Consider the following 25,287-nt stretch of genomic DNA (forward strand, 5'->3'; position numbering starts at 1 on the left):
TTTAATAATTTGATGCTGTTTTCTCTATATCCGGTAATTGCTCTGGTGATCTATTTTTTACCTGCTGAAACCGCTCCAGACTCGTGCTTTGCCGGTGTGCGTCTTGATTAATCAGTAGGACAGCTTCACCAAGCTCGCATTTCTTTAGTTGACGGCAGTACAACCTCAGGATGCTGGGAGTATTTTGGTATCTTCAGTAAGGGTTCACCATTCTTGTACTGTAAATATGCTGAATACGCAGAAGCTACCCCCATAACGACAAATTTAGCCAAGCACGGACACAGTATGCTTCCGTTCTCTCGAAGGTTGCATCCAGGAGCTTGCGACAGAGAAGTAACATCTTGAGCATTATCATTTATGTGGCATTCAGTGACATTTCAGTTTAGGAGACATTATCATTTATGTGACATTGAAAACGCTCACAGGCGACCATGGAATAGGGATGGCAAGTTGAGGAGGGGCACCGTTGAAAGATAGAAATTATGTCGCCGAATCTCAACGGCAACGCATTACCGTAGGGGCCTTACTAGCGGCGCTTTTAAAGGTGCTCCATAAGATGCCGAAGAAACTATTAATTAGCACGCCTTCTTTTACGATGCCTTCGTGTTTGCGCTATGCTGTAGTTATCTGCTATGAATACTCTCGCCGCTGCTAGCACTGTGGCACTGGTTCAATAATAATAATTTATCCCAATAAAATATTTTTCTTGTAAGTTTGCAATGCTTATGAAGCCATTATCATAAATCTTGGAGTTTCTCTGTGCCCGTCGACAAGGAGAGGTAAAGCACGCCTGCGCGCTTACCGTTGTCGGAAAGAGTAAACGCGATCGAAGAACCCAGAAGGCCAAACACTGACGAAAGGACAAAGCGCACTTACATCCGCAGAGCAACAGAACCGGGACTCGTGCTTAGCACTGCCTATTTGCCGAGCGGTGCTAGCTCGTCTGAGTGCCAGCTTCGCAGACAGACGCCAGCGTAAACACGCGGAAGGATGGATTCCTTCTGCGGCGCGCCTTTTTTCAGCAGCGGGACATTCATTTTCCGCAGCGCTGACAGGCGTGACGTCGACGAAAGACAGATGCTTCCACTCGGGGCCTTTGTTCAGGCACCGGCACATTGTAGTACTTAAGCTTGCCTTGCGACGCTGGCATCGTCACCCCTTTCGTTAGGAGTAGCTTGTGCCTGCAAAAGTATGGCAACACACTACACGCATTTATGAGCGTTTACACCAGCTAGTTTGTAGCCAACATGTCTTTAAGCTGTTGTTTGAACAAGACACTTGTCAATGAAAGTAAAATTGGACAAAACATAAAGATTACCGAGGGCACAGAGGGAGAGTTCAATGAAGGCTCAGGGTGATAAGTGAAAACTTGCAGAACCACTGACCTACTCTTGCGCCCCTGACACCGGCATCTTGAGGGTTTTTGAACTGTATCGCAACGAGAAATAGATTCTGCACATCACTGTGTTTCGCCTGATTGTATAGGAAAGCGAAATGGGGATGTACAAACATTGTTGTAATTGGGGAAGCACCGTACTACTCTCTACGTTGAAGTAATGTTCTGAAAGAAGAATTACGAAGCAGTGGTATAGTTTCTGGCAGACAGTAACCTGGTTAGGTGCTGTGATTTTAGTGTTTGATACTGTTGGCCTCTACAATACTCGCTTCCGCGCTCAGTATATTACATATCGTATCACTGAGGACAACACTGAATGTGCCTTTAATAGCCCGAGCTGAATCTTAAGGAATGACTTTGTAGAGTCAGTGGCCTTTTACTTGCGTTTTAAAAGTGCTTATTGGCACAGTTACATAGTACCTGAGGCATGGTTCTCTTCCTCTGTATGGAAAGTTGAATAAATGGGCTGGTAGCGAGAGTGTTCCGCATTGTTCTTACAGTGAAAAGAAATTCTGCGCTTTTCTGGTGTTTTTGATGGACGGACGCACGAGACGGGACCGCAACAATGGTTCTAAGTATGAGCGCGTCATTTAATTTTCTTACAGTGAAGACTATGAGAAAAGGAAAAGGTGTGCATTTCAGCAGACATATTTTAGGTCAGCATCCATCTCGTCATGGGTGTTGTTGTGTACATCCCTCAGAAATTCCACTGAATGTCTCCTATTTTCAAACGCGGTAACAAAACGCGTCCCCATCTTTACATGTGGCTGTGCTGCAAGCAGAAAAAGAGATTGGGCTGGGCTTGTTCATCTTCCTGGAGCTCTGTCAAGACAGCGACCCGAGCTTCCTTCTCAAGGAATGCGTGCTGCGCATTTTAATCCAGCTGAATCTGTACACTTCAGACAGAATCCTTCAAAGCAAATGAGTAAAGTACGCTTGCTCGAAAACGCTCTGACGTGACCTGCTTTGCTTTTCCCTGTCTGCTCCTGACGCCATTCTGCTCGTGTACTGGAAAAAAATATGCGCTTGCAAGTGCTCCCCGATTAAACCTAAGGTGAAAATTCGTGCTTGTCGCGTAATGTCCTCTCTTGCGAACTTACGGTGAGATACCTTTTGAACTTGAGTTCGACATTAGACAAAAGTGAACAGACAACTGCGTTTCTTGAGGAAAACAAACAGATGACTATATTACACATTCGAATACATTGTACGTCCGAAAAGAACGGGGTGCAAAGAGCTTCTGGCTTGTGTCGCCGACTTGAACGGTTGGCCGCCGTCTTCCTCTTTTCCCTGTTACTGTCGGCGCTGGCCTCTTCAGCTCCGACAGCCCTGCGCCGGCGCCGCGACCTCACAATTTATGAGCGCGGCTGTTTACAGAGCGGCGTTGGTGAGTATAGCCTTCGTGGAAAGCGCTCCCGTTCCTCCCTACGACCGGGAACGCCCTTTTCTTGTTCGAGGATCCCTGTCTGCTCCGCTTTTTCTCAGATGGTCGCTGTTGGCTGGAGAGACGGAGACCTGCAGCCGTTACATGTGTGTCTGTTCGGTGTTTCCGTCTGGTTCACAACACTTGCCTTGTGCGCAACCTCCGTTTGCATGGTTTAGAAATGTTGGGTCGATGCTTGGGAAGCTGAAGTCACCACTCAAAATGTAACACTTAACAGTGCGTTAATAAAGGTGTTCACTACGATCACCATATCAATTGGCCTCAATTCGCCTGGTTCAGGTGTGTTATTAAAAATAATTGCGCATTAAATTTCACGCGATTCAACAAGTGTTTTGAGGTATTCGCGAAGAGAACGTGCTACTGGTTACTTAAAAATGATTTCAACCTTAAGTGTGCATTTTTTTAGCAATTTAGGCTGAATTGAAAAACGACGTTCTATATTGTAAGTTCAGGCGACCTTTGAGAGTCATCAAACGTCTTTTTGGAGGGTCATATTTGCATTCTCTGCCGTTAATTCTTTAAAGCATGTCCATGTCTGTTTGCTGTATTATTTTGCATGATCAGATTTGTTCCTTTAGAAAATTATCACTTTTTTGACAATATTTACACAGAAACATGAATTAATTCAATTTATCATGGCTACGGAGAGTGCGAAACTTTTCCCTAACTTTTTTGTCGTTAGTACATTTGCGCAAATTTTGTCTTAAATAAGTTCATGCTCTGAAGCGTTCCTGCTATTGATTGATTTATTTTTCATTTTTCTGCGTTTTCCTGTTACTTTTTAAAATTGAGGATATTTCTTTAATGCTCTTTGCTGCCATGCGATATATATTTGCGCGATCAGCGGCTCTATAGCCGCGAATGTCAAAAATGAACCCGGAAATTGTTAAAATAAAAAAAAAAACTTTTTTTTTCAGTGGAGAAAAACAAACAAAAAAGAAATAACTCAATCATTGATTCCACGATTTTATTGGTGCTTGCCTTCAATTTAGTTTCTTTTTTTTTTTTGCTTTGAAAATCACTACAACGCGTTCGATGGAACAGTAGACCTGCGATTAACATCGCGCATTTTCAGGTTTTTATGCTGCTTAACGTTCATAACATACGTTAGCTACGAATATGCAGTGGAAGGGTTCAAGTAATTTTGATTGCATTGGATTCTTTATCGTGCACCGAGATCCCAGGGAACACGGATGCCTTGCGTCTCGCCTCTATTTCACCTCTTTCCTGCATCCTCTATCCCGATCGAATCCGGGTCCTCGAGCTGCATTGTTTCTGGGCCATCACTGAAGAGCGTCGTGCAGAGAAGATATTGAATACTTCGTGTTGGGTTCTTTTGACAAACGATAGACCAGTATGCGTGGTGCGCCGCTCGTGTAGTGACTACCCTGAGCCGTGATGATCAGTCGAAACAAGCAATAAATGTCACTCAGGGCAGTATACGCAGCAACATATCTGCTGCTGGGAAGAGAGTGGAAAATTACTGACACGATTGGAAGCGATAAAGTTGTGGCGTCTGTCCCGGAAAGCTAGCAGCCATTGGTAGTTTTGCAAGTAATTAGCTGATATTGGTGTGGGCCACATCTTGCTTATGAATGCTTTATCTTAAAGCTAATGCTCGTTGTTGCGATGTTTTTGCTTTTAGCATACAGCTAATACACAAACTCTAGAGGGAAAGCTGTCATTAAGCCAATGCATATGAGCGGTGACCGCGTGATTGCCGCCATCATCAAACTGTTTGATGGTTGCCAGATGAGTTTTGCTTGCTAAACCTGGCCGATAGACAAGGTTTGAACCTGGCAACATAGATCGTTGGAAGATGGCGACGCGCAGCTAACTGACTGCTGCAGTAGAGTAGCTACTGTAAACAACGGCAAAATCGTCGCGTCTGGAGCTTTTGTGATGGTATGTTGCGTCGCACATCTATTGTAACCTCTTATAGGCGCCAAGATTGTTCTGTGTTGTGATCTTAAAGCCAGCTAGCTCTGTGACTGTTACGCGCTTCGCGTGCATTTCTTCCGTCGAGCACACACACATCTAACCCTCTGCCTGGCCAGCGCTCCGTACAGTAAACGACAAAGAGTGATCGCATGTGTGGTTAATGCACTTTGTCTGCCCTGTGTTTTTTTGTAAATGACGGTTGAGAATGCTCTGAGCAGAGCAGCGTGTTCTGGTCTAACTAAGACGGTGGTAAACCCGTGGCGCCGAACCAGTTCAGCTGTTCTCGCAAGAAAATCGGCGAATAAAAATAAAATGTTCAGTTCGCTTGGTGTCATTTCTCTCGGGATGTTTTCGTTCGCACGCCTTGCTTTCCATAGTTCTCTCGTAGTTGAAAGAAAAACCTGCCATAAAATTTTCAAATGTTAAATTCAATGCGGCGCGTTTGCTGACACGTGCGTGAGGCGATATGGCGAATCTTTTTGGAGATTTGGCCTTTCATACAACGCATGAAAGTTCCATCGGGATGCATGAGAGCGCAAGCGGCTCTTTGTTACGAACAGCTTCTTATTTTGAATGCTTTGATCTTGCAACTTGAAGCTGAAGAGATAGCCGAAAACAGAACTTGCAAACCGAAACTCGGAACGTCTCTTTACCCCCCTGGCTTTTAACGAATAAATCCACGCTGTTTGAACCGTGTTTCATTTTCTTTCCCAGAATGAAAAGTTGTATCTGTTTATTGAGACCATCCTAAATTAATGAAAATTTAGCATCTCTAATCGTCTCACAATAAATTTCAGTTGTAGTTCTGCATTTAAACTCCTATCGGCTCAATATCAACAATTTCGTATTCGCTCGTGCTCACACTAGCGGCCTCGAAGGCACCGTAGCTTAAGAGCACTGTTAGGACTTATTAACGATGCACCTATTTTTACCCATGCACCAATTTTTAACTCATTATACCAGATGAAAGTATATGTTGCTTCTAAAAGGTATGGTCAACGCACAACCTTGTAAGTTTTTCATTATGTTTTCTTTGCGCATAACAGCAGTGATCGCATGTTCTAGACTGAAATTTGCTGAGTTACCTACTCTGTTTCCTACAACTTCTTTTATCGATGCAGAATTTCCTGTCGTTATTAAGTCGATTACGTGGTGAAGTTTTGCACAAATCATCTCGAAGTCGATAAGGATGCTGCTCAGCTGTCCGCTAGGCGGACGGTTAAGCTGCAGAAATGACAAAGCTCCATTTATCGGACAATATATCAGCAATGAGGGAACTCAATGCGGCCGGAGCCAACCATTAGCCCAAAATTGATACTGCGCTGGCGATGTCCGGTTCTGCATAGGACTTGAGCATCGCCAACAGCCCTTCAATATGAGTCCCATAGTTTGTGATGCCTTGCAAGATACGCCTCTAAGGGTATGACGCTATAGTGTTAATAGCTTCCGTTTGCCGCCTCCCGTTGCTCGCGGACACAGTCCGACGACCTGTCAATGCATGGTCATGACACCTGCCGGCTACCACTTCGCAGATCTATGCAAGTGATTTTCGCCTACAAGGCATGACACCGAAATTTATAGAGAACGGGTTCTGTAAAGCTATCGAATTAATATATGCCGTTCATTGAATACACTTTCCCTTTCAACCTTTCCGATTCGCTGTGGAAACTCTTAGATTTCGATTGCACTTTCCAATTTTACGAGCATTGCCGTGTATCTTCCGAACAATTCTCTGCGTGCGTGAAAATAGCCTTGACGAAAAAAAAAAAGAAAGAAAAAGAAAGGAAATGTTAAGGAAGAAAACAGTGATAAAATCAGGTAGTTACGCAAGTCAAGTGAAACAAATTTGCATACGTCGGAAAAGCAACGAAACCCAGAGGTATTCGAATTATCGAGTAAAATCATAGGGAAACACATATAGATGTTTCAATTTATGTCACGTACAATTGCATTCGTAAATCTGGAAATGTTCATGGGCACTGCAGGGCCGACAGGGCACTATTTAGAGTAGTGGTCGGGTACGGAAAAGTCGGTTCTTGCTTCTTGTCCTAAGGATGCATATGGACCCTAGCCACGGACTCAATGCTATCTTGACAACAGGTAGCGGCGGCCCGGGGAACAATTGTTGTCAGTCCTGAAACAAAGACACGCGGCTAGAATAGCTGTGGCACCACCGTAGCATCGAATGTATAGGGATCCGGGCTGGAGCACGAAAATAGGACGCACATAATACACAGCAGGCCATATTGGCGTCCTTAGAACTGGTAGAGACATCCTCACAAGCTGGCGGCTCCTCTGAGAGGCCTAAGGGAAGGGAACCAACACCACATAGTTCCTCAAGCAACAATATAGATGCCAGCGGCACACACTTGCTAAAATCAGTACCAAATAATTGCTTTGCGCGTTGATCACTGAAAATATGGCAGAGGTTTAGCCCATCTTGAAACTTGTTGTAACTAGAGGAAGCACCCGCAGCAGAGTATTTGGGCGTCCAGGCGAGACCGAGAGGGCGCCGCCAGTTTGTGGATACGCAAACGTTAGATGAGTTTGCTAGGCTTTTAACCTCCGGGTTTCCCTTAAACTTCAATGTTGTCATGACAACGCCGGATGTGACGCTCCAGACAACCAGCGCAACTAGCGGCCGGTGCGTCTATGTACGCTGAAAAGTGTATATATAAGCCTTCTCCCCCCCCCCCCCCCCCCCCCTGAAAAGTGTATAAATTTCCCATGCAGACTCCCAGTAAACTGCACCACTGCATATCCTCCAGAGTGAATAACAACACACATCCACCGCCTTGAAAGTTTACATCGCGGCCACAAAGAAATATCACTCTGTGGCCTAACTAGAGTCTGAGCGCTAAATTGAAAAATGAGAGAGATGTCATTAAACGCATTGTAGCCGCGTCATTCACACTCACAAGAGTCGTGTTGTTCAGTGTAATAAGAAACCGATGAATTTCTTAAGGCGGTCCACTATCTCCGGTGGTCTGAATTCCAGCATCGCACATAATACACAGATACATGTTTCCCAGAGAAGGCGATTGAGGACGCAGCCGTAGTGACGGTGAGCGGCGAGTGGCGGGTAGAAAAAGGAAGCGAAGGGAGTGAGATGGGAGGGGATGGACCCTTGGTCGGAGTTCTGAGAGCGGCTGTGTTGCCCATCGATCTGGTAACCTTCTTACGATGTGACGGGCGATCGCTATGAAGAGCTGTAAGAGATATTACTTGGCGGAACAGGGCTGACGGGCCGCTCATATCATGTCGATGGATGGCTGCGGTAGCATAGCGAATGATGTGTCCCTCGATGCCGCAGCGATGGCACACTTGAGCGGTGCGACGGGGACCCTGTTTCCTTGAGGACTGCGATGAGGTAAGTTGCAGTGAGCAGTCAAGAGTATGTACAGGCTGCCTGGCTGGGCGCCGGAAAGAGTGTTCACAAGGTCGTGTGCGGTGCTCACTGTCTATATCGTATGAGGATTGAAATTAGCCGGGTGGGAGCCGTAGCGAGCCGGATCGGAGCACTGCACGGGCCCAAATTAAAGGAATTGAAGCCTAGCCCAAGCCCGCGGCTTTAAACCCAGAACATGACAGGGTCCGATAAATTACTGCTATACTGAACCCGGCCCCACCCGCAAAGCTCGAGGCGAAGCCCGGCCCGGGCCGTTTCTCACAGTACCGCGTGACGTAAATTGCTTGTTGTGAGCTAGTAGATTCTTACTGTACAAATGAATAACTGACCTACAAAAAAGCTCAATTCGCAAGAACAGTCGATGATTTTTTCTTTTTCTCACACAAAAGAAAGTGGTGAGGCGCATTCGCCCTGTCGGCTGTTTGAACAGTGATCTAGCTCATAAGTACGCAGACAGAACAAGACAAGAGACGACACAACACGACACTGTGGTTGTCTTTTTGGCACTACCTTTATTCAAAGTATGTGCCACCAACTATCCCACTGCACCGAGTTACAATGAAGAATGTTGTTGTTTTTCGTTTTGTAGTTATTCGTGAAGTTTTGAACTGGTGTAATGCAGCTCGGAAACGCTCTTCGCTACAGCAGCATTTTTTTGCGCAGAGTGTGTGGATATGTTCTCGATGAGCTCAATTAGTTCTGCATGGGACGTCATTTGCGTTAATATTCATGGTGGTAGTTGGGGGCTAACTAGCATTTCGTCATGCTCGGTTGTCGTTTGGGAAATTTCCATAACATGACTCATGGCACGCTGGTCCGTCCCATAGGACAGGGTCAGGAGAAATGGAACGAATGAAGAAAACATACTAATAATGAAAACAGAGTAAAGAGAGAGCCTGAGGCGCACAAGAGATCAGTTGGTGGCAGACATTGGAAAAAGTAATACGCAGCTCGCGACAATACGCGACTCGCAGTAATACGGCAGTCAACTAAACACTAACTATGAACTCGGATAAAACGCGTGCCATCTAAACGCATGATGCCGATCGGGAAGAACCCGCTGAAGAACAAAGCAGGCGCACATTCAGTCAGCGAGCAGCATGGTCAAGCGTTTAAGGACTGCGCCGGAGCTAGTTGCATGTGTTTAAGTATAGACAGTGACAATCTCAACACTGAAATGAGAAAGGGCGTGGAAAATTAGTTCCCTTGAACTTTGACCATATTGGTTCAGAGCAATAGGTTCCTTACCTGCCAGTGACGGTCAGGAGCCCAGAGAACGAAATGCCCCCATGTGCTATCCTCATCGCTAACTCTTCGAAACGAGAAGAGCTATTCCATATTTCACTGAATTTTATTTATTTATTTATTTATTCATTCAGTGATTGTGTACTGGTACTGCCCGTGGGGCAGGACAGGAGATAATTAGTCTCCTCGACCTGTCGAGGTCCTGGCCCCACTGGGCGGAACAGCAATGGGGACAAAGTACAAACACACAGTGAACATGCAGGCTGAATGCAACAATCTTCACTGTATATAAATACTCACGAATTAAAATAGAAAAAAAAAGAAAAAGAGACATCGAGTTACAACCATCACCACAGTACAATACAAAATACGCATTCAGACACGTGCAAATATCAAAACATTAGGAAATGTAACAACAGTTATCATGAAACTCTGTAACTATATAAAGGAATAGCACATTATAATACATTTCAATCAAATATACTGCAAGATGACAAATGCAGGTGGACCGCACAGTCGCTGTATTTGCTATTATACATTCATATTTATTCTGGTCCGCATAACGTTTGTCCCTGTGTTAGAATTATCGGCGCAGCAGGTGCGGTCCTGAGAGTGTCTTTTCCCTCTTTTGCAGAATTGTAATGGGATCCCGGCGTGTAGAAAACCCTGCTGCATAGCTACAAGAAGAGTGCACCCAGACACGCGGAACACTGCCTTCGCCTCTGTGCACGGTGATGCCTCGGCACCAGCTACATCACCAGAGCTGTCCAGTGCAAACTGAGCACCAGTGAGCCTTCCGGTCGCCTTTTTTGCAGGTTAGTTCGTGAGTTTTCTTTTCTTAAAGTATGTTGTTGTGCCTTCGTCTGTGAGAGCCCTGACAGAGGCGGTGTTTTTGAAAAACAAAAGTATTGTTGATGTGTTCTTAAGCGGTGGCCTGCACAGAAGTAAGGGTTATCATAATAGGCATGGTTGCGAGACGTTGTCCTAAAGGCCATTATCGACGCATCTGTAGCTCATTATTTTGTATTATTCAGTGACTGCAAGAGTGGTCTTCCGGTATGTGTTACGCACCGACGGCTAGGATCGTGCCGAAGCTTATTTATACTCTTGGTGCGCGTTGTTGCTGGCCCTCTGGTCGTAACGCGTTTCTGTCATACGTGATCGTTGCCTTGCATAAAGCCCACAAAGAAAGTTAAAACCTGCAACGCCTTCACGACAATATTGCCCCGTGGGGTGGTGCATTGGTTAGGGTGCTCGACTACTGTTCCCAAGGACGCGGGATCGAATCCCAGCCACAGCAGCCGCTTTTCGATGGAGGCGAAAGGCGAGGCGCCCGTGTACTGTGCGATGTCAGTACAGGTTAAAGAACCCAGGGTGGTCGAAATTTCCGGAGTCCTGCGATACGGCGTCTCTCGTAGTCTTAATCGCTTTGAGTTGTTAAACCCCATTAACCAAACCAAACCTTTATTGCCATGCTACAAAACCTAGCTGACGTCTGATGTCCCAAGGATGAGTCGTCACTGAGATCACACAGTACCTCTGTTCTTTCACCGTTTTAAGGCGAAATCCTTTAATCGCTCATGCTGTCGTGGACAAAATGTGTCCCGATTTTGCGGCCGCTCGAATTGACCGGGGTGAGATGACGTCATAGAGGTCTCGACCAGTCAGAGCCCCACCATAGTATGCGCGAATGCGTGCCTTATATGGTCATATGTCAATCAATGATCAATAAATAATAAATTAATTTCTAATTGATAACTAATTGTTCAACAGCCTCGGGAAGGAGCAGCAGTTTACATTAGGTAGCGAGTACTGGAAGTAGTAGGCGAATATGTCTACTTAGGACAGATAGTAACCGCAGATCCGGACTATGAAAAGGAAGTAAGAAGAATAAGATTGGGATGGAGCGCATTTGGCAAGCACACGCAGATTATGACTAGCAGCTTACCGGTATCGCCCAAGAGGAAAGTATACAACAGTTGCATCTTACCTGTACTCACCTATGGGGCTGAAACGTGGAGGCTAACCAAGAGAGTTCTACTTAAGTTGAGGACAACCCAGAGGGCTATAGAACGAAAATAGGTAGGGGTAACATTAAGAGATAGGAAGCGTGCAGATTGGGTCAGAGAAATAACTCAAGTTAGCGACATTCTAGTGGAAATTAAGAAGAAGAAATGGGCATGGGCAGGACATGTAGTGCGAAGAGAGGATAACCGATGGTCGCTGAGGGTAAAAAACTGGATTCCAAGGGAAGGAAAGCGTAGCAGAGGGCGGCAGAAAGTTAGGTGGGCGGATGAGGTTAAGAAGTTCGCAGGGGTCAAGTGGATGCAGCTAGCACAGAATCGGGTTAAGTGAAGAAATATGTGAGAGGCCTTCGCCCTGCAGTGGGTATATTCAGTCTGATGATGATGATAACTAATTATGCAAATAAATAAATATATAAATAATGATTAAGTAAATTATTATATACTTGATGACTACTAATAAACTAATGACTAATTAATTGCTAATCAGTGCCAGTTGCGTAGCAGAATGTGGCACTCAGGCTTGCGCCTTTCACTACCTTAGTCGCTAAAGTCTCTCGTAATTTTTCTTCCACGGGACAGGTCCACTAGGTGGCCTAAATATTGCGCTAATCAGGAGCCTTGACAGCCTTTCACTTTCTTTTGTCCTTATTGCTGCAAAAGTCTTACCACAGTGGATGCCTCATAACGAGTGTTTGTGACGTATGGACGAACGCAGCGGGTGAGGCTTGAGAGTGGCACAAATGTTTTAAATTTTCTCGCTTTTTCTTGTGTCTCATTGGACTTTACGTGTGCCTCAAATTTTCACATATGCCAAAAAAAAAAAAGCGTTTTGGTTTACACGATGCCGTCGCAATAAAGCAACCAGGAACAACAATATATAGTTGGCGCAGCCGCTTGCTTTATCTCTAATTCTGGCGCTAATGAAACATATAGTGCAGATGACGCCCAAGGGTAATCATGGACGTCACACTACGTCCGCGCCTGCGCTTTGTGTAGGACCTGTTTTGACTGGTGTCGATACTCAGCGCCGTTAGTGGGGAAACTTGTAATGTGCTGCTCTAGCACCGCTCCGAAGCGTCTCAATAAGGGGCTCCCGTGTTGTAGTACCAGCCACGGGAGCTAAAAAGGACCGAAGAAGACCTTCACATGTACCCTGGGCGCTTGAACAACATGGCATGCACGAAAGAGGCGGTTTCGCTGTGCATCACTGTGAAACGTACCCGAAGCCTCGGCTCCCGTAGAGGCGCTTAATGGACTTCATTTATTGACAGGACGCCTGAGACTATGTCTGTAAGGCTGATCGCGGGTGCGATAGATTTAATTGAAGCTCAAGTAGGGATCGAGGGTACATTATAATAGCGCCTGGCGACCCAATTATAGTATTTTTAATCATGACATCTTGGTGAGCGTATTCGGTACGCGAGTGTTTACAGTCTCCCAGGGTTACAAGGCTGCCTATTTGGCCTGGTTTGTGCACAATTTCACTAGCCAAGGATTGGCGCGGCAGAATAGAAGCCAGAAGGATAAACACTTATTCTTAAGCTAATAACATATGCTGGCAACGCGAGCCTGTTACATAAGACGCTGCTGCAGGAAAACATCCAAGGGCTCTGCTTTGGTTGCCGTGTAGTGCTGGAAAGTGATGCTACGACTTTGTCGGTAGCGAGCGCGGAAACACAAACAAGGCTCCTACGGTTGCCTCTTAGGTTTCTTGTTATAAAAACAGCCCGGCAGGGGTCCAGAGTGCTCATTTCTTGTTTCCATATTTTCGTGGGTGAGAAGTCAGCCATGTCAAAGTACCGCGATGTACTGAAGAACTGGCAGTTTCATTCAGAATGCGACCGCAGACATTCCCGAGGCCAAGAAAAAATAAACAGCTTTTTCCAGAGAAGGACAACAGTGCTCCTGGAGCGAGGGTATTCGCGCTATTAACAAGACAAAGTTTAATCACAAATGCAAAGCTGAGTCTTATTTTTTTAGTTTTGAGACAGAAGGAGTACAACGGCGCTTCAGCTACCTTCCTGATCTTTGTTATGTCGGCAACTTGTAAGCTTCGTTTTTTTCTTCTTAAAGCTTTTCATTTCTTGAGCAGTGAGCGTCAACGAAAGAGCTAACGATAGGTTTCATGGTTCCGAGTAACACTTTTAACATTATTGGAGTGAGATCTCTACGCAACAGATGCCAGGGGGAAACTGCTGGAAAATTTGATATAGACGCTTAAGACTGCTAGCTTCCAACATGACTTGGAAATAGATTCAGAATGGACAGCGTAATTGTATGACACGAGCGTAAACGCGGCACAACAAACTGTTACGTCATCATTTTTGTACGAAATTACGTTATACATTTATCTTTGTTGTTACTTACTGGTCTGTATGCACGCATCAGCCATGAGCCAAGTTAGACTTCCTCATTAATAAATGCAATATTGATCATTTATTCATAAGCGGTGCAAGAGAACCGCGAATTATGAAATGCATCGTCGGCTGTCCGGTATATTTTCTACGTGATAAAATTGTTTGAACTCGGTTTGAAGGAGATATTTGAATGAAAACTATTTCAAACTTGCTTTAAGATGCAATTCGCAGCCTATTAATCTTTAAATTCTGCAATGAAGTTGCCCAAGTAAAAATACAGAAGCGATTGGTCGAAAAGTAATTCAGAGATTAAAAAAACAACAACTGGTGATTGGAAGGTTGTAGCATGACTTATGTGTCATTAAGGCATGTATGTAAAGTGGACGAAATGAACTGGAAAGAAAATTAGGATAATTAGTCGTGATTGGATCCCTTGACCTTGGGTACGGGACAGGCTGCTTCTAGGCCCCGGGGTCGCATTCGTATGGCGCGATTAATGCTGTGATTTATGTGTAAGTATTGTGGGCTTTTACGTAGTAATTGTGATTGAGAAAAAAAGAGAGCTTCCGTGTCTTCGTAGACAAGAGGAACCTTTGACGTGACCCATTATTGCTGTAGTACCACATCCTTAAAGGCGGAGCATACACAATGTCAAAAATAATTGCAAGCAAATAATACTCTTCCTGGTAATACCAAATGAAATCTTGTAATGTACTTAAAAAGAGGAAGCAAATAAAATGCAGGCTTAAAGAGGTAAAATTCCTGCACAATTATTTAATGGCCAACAGCTGAAATATTATCTATAATCCTTGCACAAAACGCGCGGATGATTTTTTATGTCGCAAGACAGATTCACAGCTGCTTAATTAAATAAATACTATTGTGAACATAGTAAATAGTTTCATTCATTTGGTAAAATGTGTTTTCACGAACACTTGAGGATAAAACACATTGTTAACAATGTACCGAGCTTTTTAGATCTGGAACTTGTGCTTTACAACTACCAAATGTTTTGGTAGTGCTCCCGGCGCTCCCGGAAGAGCGTTCTTCCATTCCACTTAGTTCACTCAAAAATATTCAAGCGCGGGGTGGCAAAGCTTTGTATGAAAGCCGCTTTGTATAGGTTATCTGTGCATAAAACCCTGAGACAGCTTTCACGCGCAGGGAAGAAGGCTATCTGCTTCAGGCTACCCGATGAAGGTGTTGTAAGACGTAGCAGTACAATTCAGTAGACTGCGCTCAGCAGTGCTGAGCAACCACCCAATAAGTAGAGCACTGAGTGTATGCTCTAAGTGCACAGTCTGGTATAATCTGAAAAAAAAAATGCCAGTAAAGATGACTTAAGGTGGTATGCATAGAAGTAATTCAATAAACAAAAACCCTGTGGCAAGAAACAGGGAACAGATTTGCTAGGTGCTGTTGTGGTGTTTAGTGGCATTCAACTCTCGTTGCACCAGTGAACGACTAGGCGAACCGAAGTCCACTCACGCCGAACCAACATAGTCACCTATTGTTTTAATTGCAAAGACTGAGGCGTTTTCGAGCCGGGCCATTTTAGTCACCAAATATAAAATTCAAGCCTCACGGCTGCTTTCTGAAGCATTTGACAGACAATTTTGGTGACACATGCGTCAGCCAACCTGGCTTTCCTTAATCAGTGTCAGTGTTTGATAACTCCATTGTTGATGTTCCGATCATGACTGCGTTCCAGTTCGTTTCCCATTTGTGTTTTTGCTCTCCCGACTCCTTTTTATTGCTGAACTTTGCTTTGCAAAAATTTTGAGCGCTCTGATCTCTGCTTAAGTGGGGAAATACGAAAGCATTAGCATTTGTTGCTGCTGGCTGATTATCTTCAATTGCGTCACACTTAGTTCCATGACTCCAGCTTTGGCATGGCGTCATCATTTTTTCAAATCATTATGAATGACATGAGGTTTTGTTATGTGACTCCTCTAAGGCATCATCAATTTTTGATAATAATCCGATACATTCATGATCAGCCGGACTATGCCCACTACAGGGCAAAGGCCTGTTCATATTCCTCCAATTAACCAGGCCCTCAATAACTCCGTGATATTGTTACGTGACTGTGATACTACGAGCTGTTGTTGCTAGCCATCCTAAATCACATCACGTTTTGTGACGTAACTCCGACGTCACGTCGCTCTTGCAAGTCATCATGAAGCACATGAGACTGCCACGTGACTGCGGGTTGACGACATCGCTTTTTGCAGGTCATCCTGAACCATGTGACACTGTCCGTGTCTATGGTGTGGCATTCTGACTTTTGTAAATCATCCCGAACAACATGATAAACCGTCACGTAATTGCTGCGTGATGTCCTCCCCTTTTGTCAGTCATCCCAAATCACGAGACGCTTTCTTTTACGTGACTCCAACGTGACGGCATCACCCTTAATCACGTGACACTTGTTTCTTGTGACTCCGGTGTAATGTTATCAGTTTTGAAAATCATTCTGAATTACGTGACACTTCTTTTTCCTCCTGATTTACATGTGACATCCTATAATTACTTTTGAGGTCACATAATGTTATGAAGTTACATATACGCGACATTATGCTACACAGGCCATTTCGCTATTTTTGTGCATCATGTAATGACTTCGAATGTCTAATCTTGATCACACAACCTGTTATAGCGTCATATTACTGAGTATTAAGCTATATGACTTAGCATTACACTGCTAACGATGATATATGACTGGTGACAGGACATGCACCTTCGTACTACGTCCTGTGACCTTTTCGGACCACTTTTACTGACGGGTTTTCATTCTCGCGAGACATATTAGGCTTTCGCATTAATAAATCACATCGTTGCTAGCCAGCACATATGTGCCTGTCTTCTCTGCCGGCTCATCTGTCAGCGCTGTGTCGTCGTCCCGGCCAGCATTCTACAGAACCGGCCTTTTGTCCCCTTCGAAACCCTGATAACCTACACCGAGAGAGACAAATCACCCACCTGCCCCACTTACCGGCTGGACTGTGGATACTCTCCTACACGCCCTACACAGAGATCTCTCTCGCCTCAACCAAGACTGTGCGCTGCCGGAGAGCCAGTTGTGCATAATTCACTGCACTGGCTTGGCAAATGCCTCGCACGGGTTGGCTCCCGTGCTAGCCCAATACTTTAGAGTTAACGTGTTTGGCGAAATAAAAGGGCGTTCGGGAGTTGTAGACGTTTCTGCTAACATGAACTTTATGCGGCAAAGACGTCAAGGTGCATCGCAGCGCGATTGCGGCTTTAGAAAAGAGGATAGAGTAAATGTAGAGAGGCTCGTGACCTGCGTGGGTGTAATCAGAACGCCGGAAGCGACGCACCGGCGGACGTGCCACACGCGAGAGACGGCGGCCTCCTATCTGCGAGTCGCGGGCGCAACGTCTTTCATTTTTATCGCCGGAAGGTTCGCACCACAACCCGCTCTACACACGCCGCAGGTCCACTAACTACGTACAGTGGGGCTCATCCTGGCGGTGAGTAAATGCCCGAAGCAGCGCCATTGTCGCGGATATCCCGCTCACCGGCACTGCTCACTCTGATGGAGGTTCGCACTGAATTTTCTTCGGTGCAAGTCCACGTGTAGCACTAGCGGCAGTAGATCAAGTGCAAGCCACAAGATGCGGCCTCACATTAGGCTGAGCAGGGGAGATGGAAAGGGCCTTTTGATGCAACGTCAAGTTTCTCGACAATACGATGCGAAGGGTACGTCGGATATAATGATCATGATGGAAAAAAGCGCGAAAAAGTACACGAAGGACGGAAGGAAGAGACGGACAAGGGCTATTCGGATAGGTTGCGCAAGATGCTAGACTAGCGTGGCACACCTGCTTACGCATTTTGGCTCTCACCTCGCAATCGGTGCCCAATAGCTGTGTGTTGCCCTTGCCGGATTGTCCGCTTGCAGTGCATTCTGATTCGGCGCACTTGGCCTCCCTGCTTTTACACCACCTCTGATTTCATTCGGTTGTGGTGACGTTGGGAAAGCAGGCCAGAAGACAACAGAGTGAGTGGCTTTTTGCAAAAGAGGTTCCAGCAAACTCTTCGATCCGTTTTGGGACCGAAGAAAGGCGACGCAGGGTGCAGCGATTTCCATGCTCTCCGCGCCGGCACGCGTACTGAGGCAGACTAATGTTAGACCTGATGTTCACCCACGGATCTCGATGCGTCTAACTAAACGTTCCTCCCTAGAGATACCCTCTGCTTCCGTGTAGCAGGTAACCGATACTCGGCATTCGTTGGAAGAAACAACGAATTTCGCGCTAGTAGGCCCGCGCCCCGATCAGCTCCAGCAATGCTGAATATGTCGACTGGCGAAAGTGCCCCGTAATCAAAGCATATTAGCGGTTTGCGGGCTAAGGCGGACTACACTGCAGCAGCTAAGTCATTCTTAACTCACCTAGAAATTCAAGAGAAAAAAGTTTGTGATGTTTTGATAGTTAAATTAAGAAACATGTGGTTAGAGCAAAAGTTTCGCACTGCGTGACTTCAGTGCGAAGCTCGTGAAAATGGTCGCCGCCGACTTAAAGGTGTAGCGTCAGACAAATATACGCGTAATAGTCCGTGATGGAAAAAACTCATTCTAAAGGAAGTGGCGGTTTCGATTGGCTTTTATTCTCTGTTTTGTATAGTGTTTCAATAAACAGTTGCGTATCATCACTTTGGTTATTTAGACCGAAACAAAGCTACATATAAAACCCTGTTCAAACTAAACCCACGCTTGATTGGCGGGGCTCAGCTGTTGAAAGGATCAGGAAGTTAGTAAAGCACTAACTCGAGTGTAAAATTTAATAAACGCCTGATCGAAGCCTTACAATGATGTGTGTAACTGAAACAATAAATTATTTCATTTCTTTCCTAGAATATAGTAGGAATACTACGTGATCCGTAAGTGGCTCAAAACACGTCATGGGTTAAGTGGACCATAGAGCAATCTAGTGTGTCAACCTTATTTAGTACGCAGTTGAGAAGGGAAAGCCGTTCAAGTGGGCGGAGGTCTTGCAGCGTTACGTGCGCAGAAAGAAGAAAAAAAAAAAGCATTGACAAGCTCGATTTCAATAAACAAGCAAAATCTGCCAGATTCAGGCGTCCAAATGGTAATATGACCGCAACTGTCTCACCGAACGCTCAAAAAAGCAATACCTGCACTAACAGCATGCGTCTTGTGTGTTAATAAATCAGAAGTGCTGGCCACATAAAAGTTTGAAAAATAGACTCAAAGGACGCAATTATTTTTCATGTTGACTTGGAGCGAAATAGGCCACTTACAGTGAATTTAGTGTCTCGTCGTGACTGTCGTTAGTTTTTTTTCTTGTTCACTATCACTTATTATGAAAACTGACTGAATCGCGCATTTGCTAGATCCAGCTTCATTCTGCTCGAACCAACCAGTCTTTGTGGCGTGGAAGAAAGACGAAGGCCGAGGTTCCCACAGGCAACTTTTCGATGGTGTCGGTTTACCACGGCAACCAGACCACATCCGAACTTGTGCGGATGGCGAGGCTGCCTTATCCACCTTCGACTTCGCAGCCCAAAGGTCCTTGGATGAGAGAGCTCGAGCAGCGGTTTCAGCCGCCTTTAACGAAACGTAAAATGAAACTGAGCCCCCCAAAAAACTTGGCCCGCGTCGAAAGGGTGCCGCATTGTAGTCACAAAGATGCCACTCCCATCGAAGTCTCAGCTTCTGTAGGCTAGAAAAGACAAAAGAAAAAGAAAGACTAAATGCAGGCGTCAACATCACCGATCGATTTCGCACGCAAATTGCTGACGTCAATATAGCGATATTGGGATGCGAATCCTAACACCGTCGTTCACATCAAAATGATGGCGACTCTTAGCTTTCATACACCGTTGAATCGACTGTCGGGAAGGTCTTTGAATCCGATGTTTGTGCCATGAGTTTGAATCTTTCCATAAATGTAAACATTCTCTAATATAAGTAAGCGCGAAAAAGATAATGAACGAGTATCAACGAGAACGACGCAGACAGAAGCGCTGGTATCTGATATCACGAAAGGCCAATGAGCCCAACAGGAACTGTTTAGAAATGCGAACGCAGGCAGAAGTAGTAATAGAATACATTTTCGCTGAAAGAACCGCTTTGATGGATTCTTCTAATATTTCAAGCGCATGCAACGACTGCAAACAGATAGAGAAACTACAGGACGTCGTTGTGCTTGAATTATTAGAAGCAATGCACCAACATGCCCCGAAAAGTGTTTTACTGTTTTGATCATGGTTTTGATGGAGTCATTCTCAGTGCACTTTAGGAAACGTGAGTTGGGGATGGTCCTAACTAATAGCTTTTGAGGAGCAACCAGTTGCTTTTGTATAGATCTTACCACGCAGCATTTCAACAGATGTATATAGCCTAGCTTTAATCACTCACATATGTGCAGAGAGAAAAAAAAAGTCGAGCGAAAATGTTAAGAACCAATGTCTGAAGCTCCGGGCCAGTATATATGTCACTGTTCACAAGTGAAACAGTGGAATTGCCTGAGGCCTAGAGGAGACAAAGGGACAAAAATAGGGCTGTACTGACAACAGAAGTTCATTCATGGCGCTATTGCCGCATATGCTCTAGCATAAAAAAATAGAAAAATGAAAAAGTTAAAAGTAGGTCACACCCTATCACTCTAAGCAAGCAGATGTTTTGTGAGTACAGCGATTGTCGAAAAGCAGGTAATTGTGCTTTCGCATCCAGCTTCATGACATCATATGCCTTTATTAATTTTTTAGTGAATTGATCTTTGTGATTAGGGGCAACCATGCAGGCTACTTTCGGGCAAAGAAGATCGATTGCGGTAGTGAATACCGATGTTGCGGAAGAATTCTTGACATGTTGCGACCCTCTTTAACCCAGTCGCTCAGACAAAGACCGTTTGACCGATATATGAACCACTGTGAGACAAAGGGATTGGATAGACTACGTTATCTTAGTCGGGCACATACTTTTCCCGATTGTTTATCTTGCACTGGGGAACAGTTTCAAGATTTTTTCGTGACCATTTGCCCACGCGTACAACCCACAATATCATAGTTTCACGAAACACATCAACTACAGCCTTCTTTCGTATTATCTTCGAATTATGTGACAGCACGCGGGTGTAAGGTTTTATTGTCAGCTTCCTTTATTTGTAATAATGGTCGGCTGGATTGCGAACCTTCAGTTTTTAGCCTCCCTTCTACTTTAGGTGTAAAAATACGAAGAGGAATCCTTCATCTGCTAGCTATCTTATGAACCTGTGAGTAAAATACTGTAGGCACCAGTAACTGTACATAATTTTTTTTCAAGACGCAATGCCCCTTTTCACGAGTTTCTAGTGGGCTCAGCTGTAAGGAAGCAACCTCTTCTTACTTCGAAGGTCAAATTATCAGCATACATCAAAAGCAGCTAAATAGGATGTCAGGCCAAGGAACTTGATGTTGTCTTGAACTGTGTCATTTGTTGTACTGTGATGTACTTCCTGTGTCATTTCTAATCGCGAAAGGAAGTCAGAAAAAAATGTAGATCAAGGGCCATTCACTTCTGTACCAAGACTATTCGAATCATATTTGAGTACAATATTATCATCATCATACCCACTGCTGGGCGAAGGACTCTCCCATATTTCTCTAATTAACCCGGTTCTGTGATAGCGGCATCCACTTGACCCCTGAGAACTTCTTAATCTCATCCGCCTACCTAACTTTCTGCCGCCCCGTGCTACGCTTTCCTTCCCTTGGAATCCAGTTTGTTACCCTGAGCGACCATCGGTTATCCTCTCTTCGCTCTAAATGTCCTGCCCATGCCATTTCTTCTTCTTGATTTCCACTAGCATGCCAGTAACTTGAGTTATTTCTCTGACCCACTGTGCACGCTTCCTATCTCTTAATGTTACCCCTACCATTTTTCGTTCCATAGCTCTCTGCGTAATCATCAATCGTAATGTAATCTACAAACCGGAACACTCTTGTAACGTTTGAACCCATGAGACGAGTGTACTGTCAAGCTCTGCTAGAAAGATGTAGCTGGGCAACGAAACGACCCAGCGGAACACTACAAGTTCATATGACAATTCTTTTGAATGAAAACGCGCCCTTGCCGTTCTGCATAGGTGGACTGAAGATAAATTAGCAGTAAATTTTTAAAATGGTCTGCAGAAATTCCAGAGTCATTTTGAAAAGTGACTGCTCTATAGGCGTCGTCATTTCGCAGAAATCATTTCCGACATCCATTTTTTGCTACTTTGAAGGCACCCGTGTATGAATGCGATAGCTTACCTCCAACGGTGGATATCGTTAGACACCTTGTTGAATTACTGCCTGTCTAGCATCACATCTCCGCGTACTTCTTAGCGTTCCTACTCTCGACAACATGCTTCTGGGCAGCGATGGAGCGTATGTCACCCTTGCGGTTACTCCGCGCATAAGGACTAGAATTTTATTTTGAGGGCCAAGCAGTGCCTTTGAAGGTGGTACGAGGGTAGTCTGAAACAATTGCCATTTTTGTTTCGATTTCTTCGCATAAATTCAAAATTATGTGCACTGCTCATCCGCCAAGTGGTGTTGGGGCCTAATTTGCATCAGGTAGTATGTCATGAGCCTTTCTAGTTCTGCTCATTATCTATCGACATTGAAATACTATTAACCGGCTATAATATTCAAATGAATATTTCTGTGGATGCATGTGTTAATGCTTCTGTATATAAGCATTAGGAGGAGGTAAAGTGCCCATACCAGGACGCGTGAGTGGGTTGTAATGCGGGAGCAGAAATCCAGGAGCAAGTAAAATGAGCTTTACATTTGTTCCCGAGCAATTCATTCGCCAGCTTTGCCCATTTCAACTCAATGCAGATTCAGAGAATGTTTGGTTCTTTGATTTCCACCGGGACACGCCAAACTAAGTTGTCGAGGAAAACATTCTTCGTGTAAGGCGAACAAGTCTCAATCATCTGTTGTTCATACCTCTGAAAAGTTTCCCTCTCATCCGCGCTGCGCTAGCCACATCAGCTGTAGAACTGTGTGTGTCTTGGGATAAACCACAACTCAAGGCTGCGATATCTGACAATAGAATTGACCTTCAGGCAAATGAGCACCTGAAGTATATAAGTGCCAAATAAGAACAATATAAACTGACCTTTTTTGTAAGAATCCAAGTGCTTGTGTTGTGGAAATAAAAAAATAGCCGACGATTACGTTACTTACTAATGCGAAATTTGAGCGCAGCTCATCAGCTGTTTCCCCTTTTTCGATAGATTGAGTCAAAGATTTCAACCAAGACACGTATGTAAAATTACAGACAACTTCAAGAAACATTCCACGAACAGCTCTTGGCTGTCATGAAAGAAACTTTGGGGTCGGAGAAACGAAGAGAGGAATTATGTTATCGGGAGGTTGCGGGGGGCAGCGCATGGGCCCATAGGAACGTTGCGCGACGAACAGATAGCAGCGACTGACGGACGCGGCTAGCGAGTGAAGAGAACGGGACTCTGCGTTTCGGCATGGGATGCACGCACCGTGATTGCTGATAGCGATCCGGCGTTTCGGCAATCGGAGAGCACTCTCGCCGCCACGCAGAAAGAGGGGGGCTGAGCTGGGGGGTTGAAAGTTCACGAGAAAAGAAAGACGCAGTATCTGTCACACCTTTTGTGGACACCTGAACTGCGCCGGAAGTGAAGGGAGGACGGTGGGCGTAAAAGTGGAAACAGAGAAAAGGGTGCTGGTAGTGGAGGGCTACGGAGTAATTTCGACCACCTGGGGATCTTTAAACGCATCGCACAGCACACGGATGCCCCTTCGTTTCGCCTTCATAGAAATGCAGCCGCCGGCTGTCGGGATCGAACAACTTTTCATTATCGCATGCATAATAATTAGCCCAGTTCACTAGAATATATTAAAGGCCACCCGATGTTGATGGTCACATAAAGTTTCTAAACATTACCCAGAGAGAAAGCTGGAACCATCTTCATGCGAGTTTCTTAAGAGGGCACCTCATCTGCCGCTGAAATGCCGGTACTTGGCTTGACCCTAAACCATAATTACGATTGAAAAAATATAAGTACTTGTAAAACGGACATTTCACGAAAAAGTTGTTTCACCATTAGAAGATGCTTAAGTCAAATTTTCCTACTGTCCTTTGCAATATATGAGCTTGAAAGCAAATACGAAAAATTTTTACTTCATGTCGCCAAATGATATTAGATATTCTGTTAAAAATTGTGTTAGCGTCTAAAATAGTGCACTTTTTGTCAGTGTAAAAAGTAGAAACGTTTCACTGGTATCGTCTTCTAGCCAGGCTCACGCCTCATGAACCGTGTTTTCGCCCTGTGGGCTGAAAGGAACGACGTGGAATACAGTTCACAAGACCGCTGATTTCCGGTGATTATCCAGAGCCGCTGTTAAGTCCGCTCTCCATTGCGATGGCATGTCGGTGCACATACGCAGTACGATAAAGCGATGTCGCTCTTTAATCCTCGGTTGCTGCCTGGATCGATGTACAGAACATGTGGACGCGACATGACGTGAAATCACTAACAGTCATCACAGCGAAATTAGATTCCCTCTCCAAATGTTACCACGCAGAACAGTTAGTGGACCTGCGCATTCTTTATGGTGATCACTACAGCCATCTAATGCTTTGGATCTTAAATCACCTCCGTGCGTGGGTGCGTAACCACATGACGCCAAATCGCACTAATAGAGGTTAAAATGAAGCTGAAGAATCAAAACATTCCAATCCGTAGGACAGTGAACAAGCCACATCCGAATCCATGTCGTCTCAGCGTGCCCTGGGTGTCCATGGTGAATGAAGGGTGGAGCCGCCTGTTTTGCCTTTAATTGTAGTAAGAAACTCTATGGATATAAAGCCCCGCTTTAACCAAACCATACAAGCGTGCTTGCGGTGCATGTGTGATTCGGCTATGAAAGGTCCTGGAATATGTTGCATTCCGATGGCACCCTGCCATCTCAAAAAAAACTAATCACGAATTTTTAGCGTGTGGCAAATTGAATTGTCTGCCCCTGAAGCGCCAAAGCTCAAACGTCGAGACTTCAAAGAGACACCCTATTTTCACAATGTATGCTGTGATTTGGTGTTTTCACACTGATTCATTTTATACACTGCCCGGAACGCATTTGGTGAGGACCTCACCATCAATGTCCGAGGTTAAAGCATGAGGTTCACTCTCCACTCGCGGATTGTGCCACCTTCGTAGAGCTGAAGCTATGATGAGCAAGGAGGTTTATGAGAAAAGGTGCTTCCGTCACGTTGGAATCTAGGATTTTTAATACGTGTTTTAATAGACCGGTGGCGAAAAAGTACTCTTCTGCGCTCGTGAAAAAATTGGTAGTAAAAAAGGAAGGGGCGCTTTATGTAGTAGCCAAACTGGCATGCTGAGATTATTTAAAATGAAGATCATAATAAGCTTCTAGCGCCTTCCTGGAGGAAAAATCGAAGAATAACGGCTTCT

General features: G+C 44.9%; 1 protein-coding gene across 4 annotated transcripts in view; it reads left to right on the forward strand.

The window, feature by feature from the left end:
- The window catches only part of LOC146208813 (solute carrier family 41 member 3-like), a 152,020-nt gene that overhangs the window by 33,514 nt on the left and 93,219 nt on the right, over positions 1-25,287 (forward strand). For 2 of the 4 annotated variants that reach the window (XM_084596147.1, XM_084596144.1), the window contains one exon: positions 10,070-10,250. The exons of 1 other annotated variant lie outside the window; for it this stretch is intronic. The gene's annotated coding sequence lies outside the window, so the exon portion shown is untranslated. Of the gene's footprint in view, positions 1-10,069; positions 10,251-17,168; positions 17,314-25,287 lie in introns of those variants that run through there. One more of the 4 variants, XM_084596153.1, reaches the window with a different exon arrangement.

The sequence above is a fragment of the Amblyomma maculatum genome, chromosome 1 (genome assembly GCF_055883805.1).
Source record: "Amblyomma maculatum isolate TAMU_Amacu chromosome 1, ASM5588380v1, whole genome shotgun sequence".
Lineage (NCBI taxonomy): Eukaryota > Metazoa > Arthropoda > Arachnida > Ixodida > Ixodidae > Amblyomma > Amblyomma maculatum.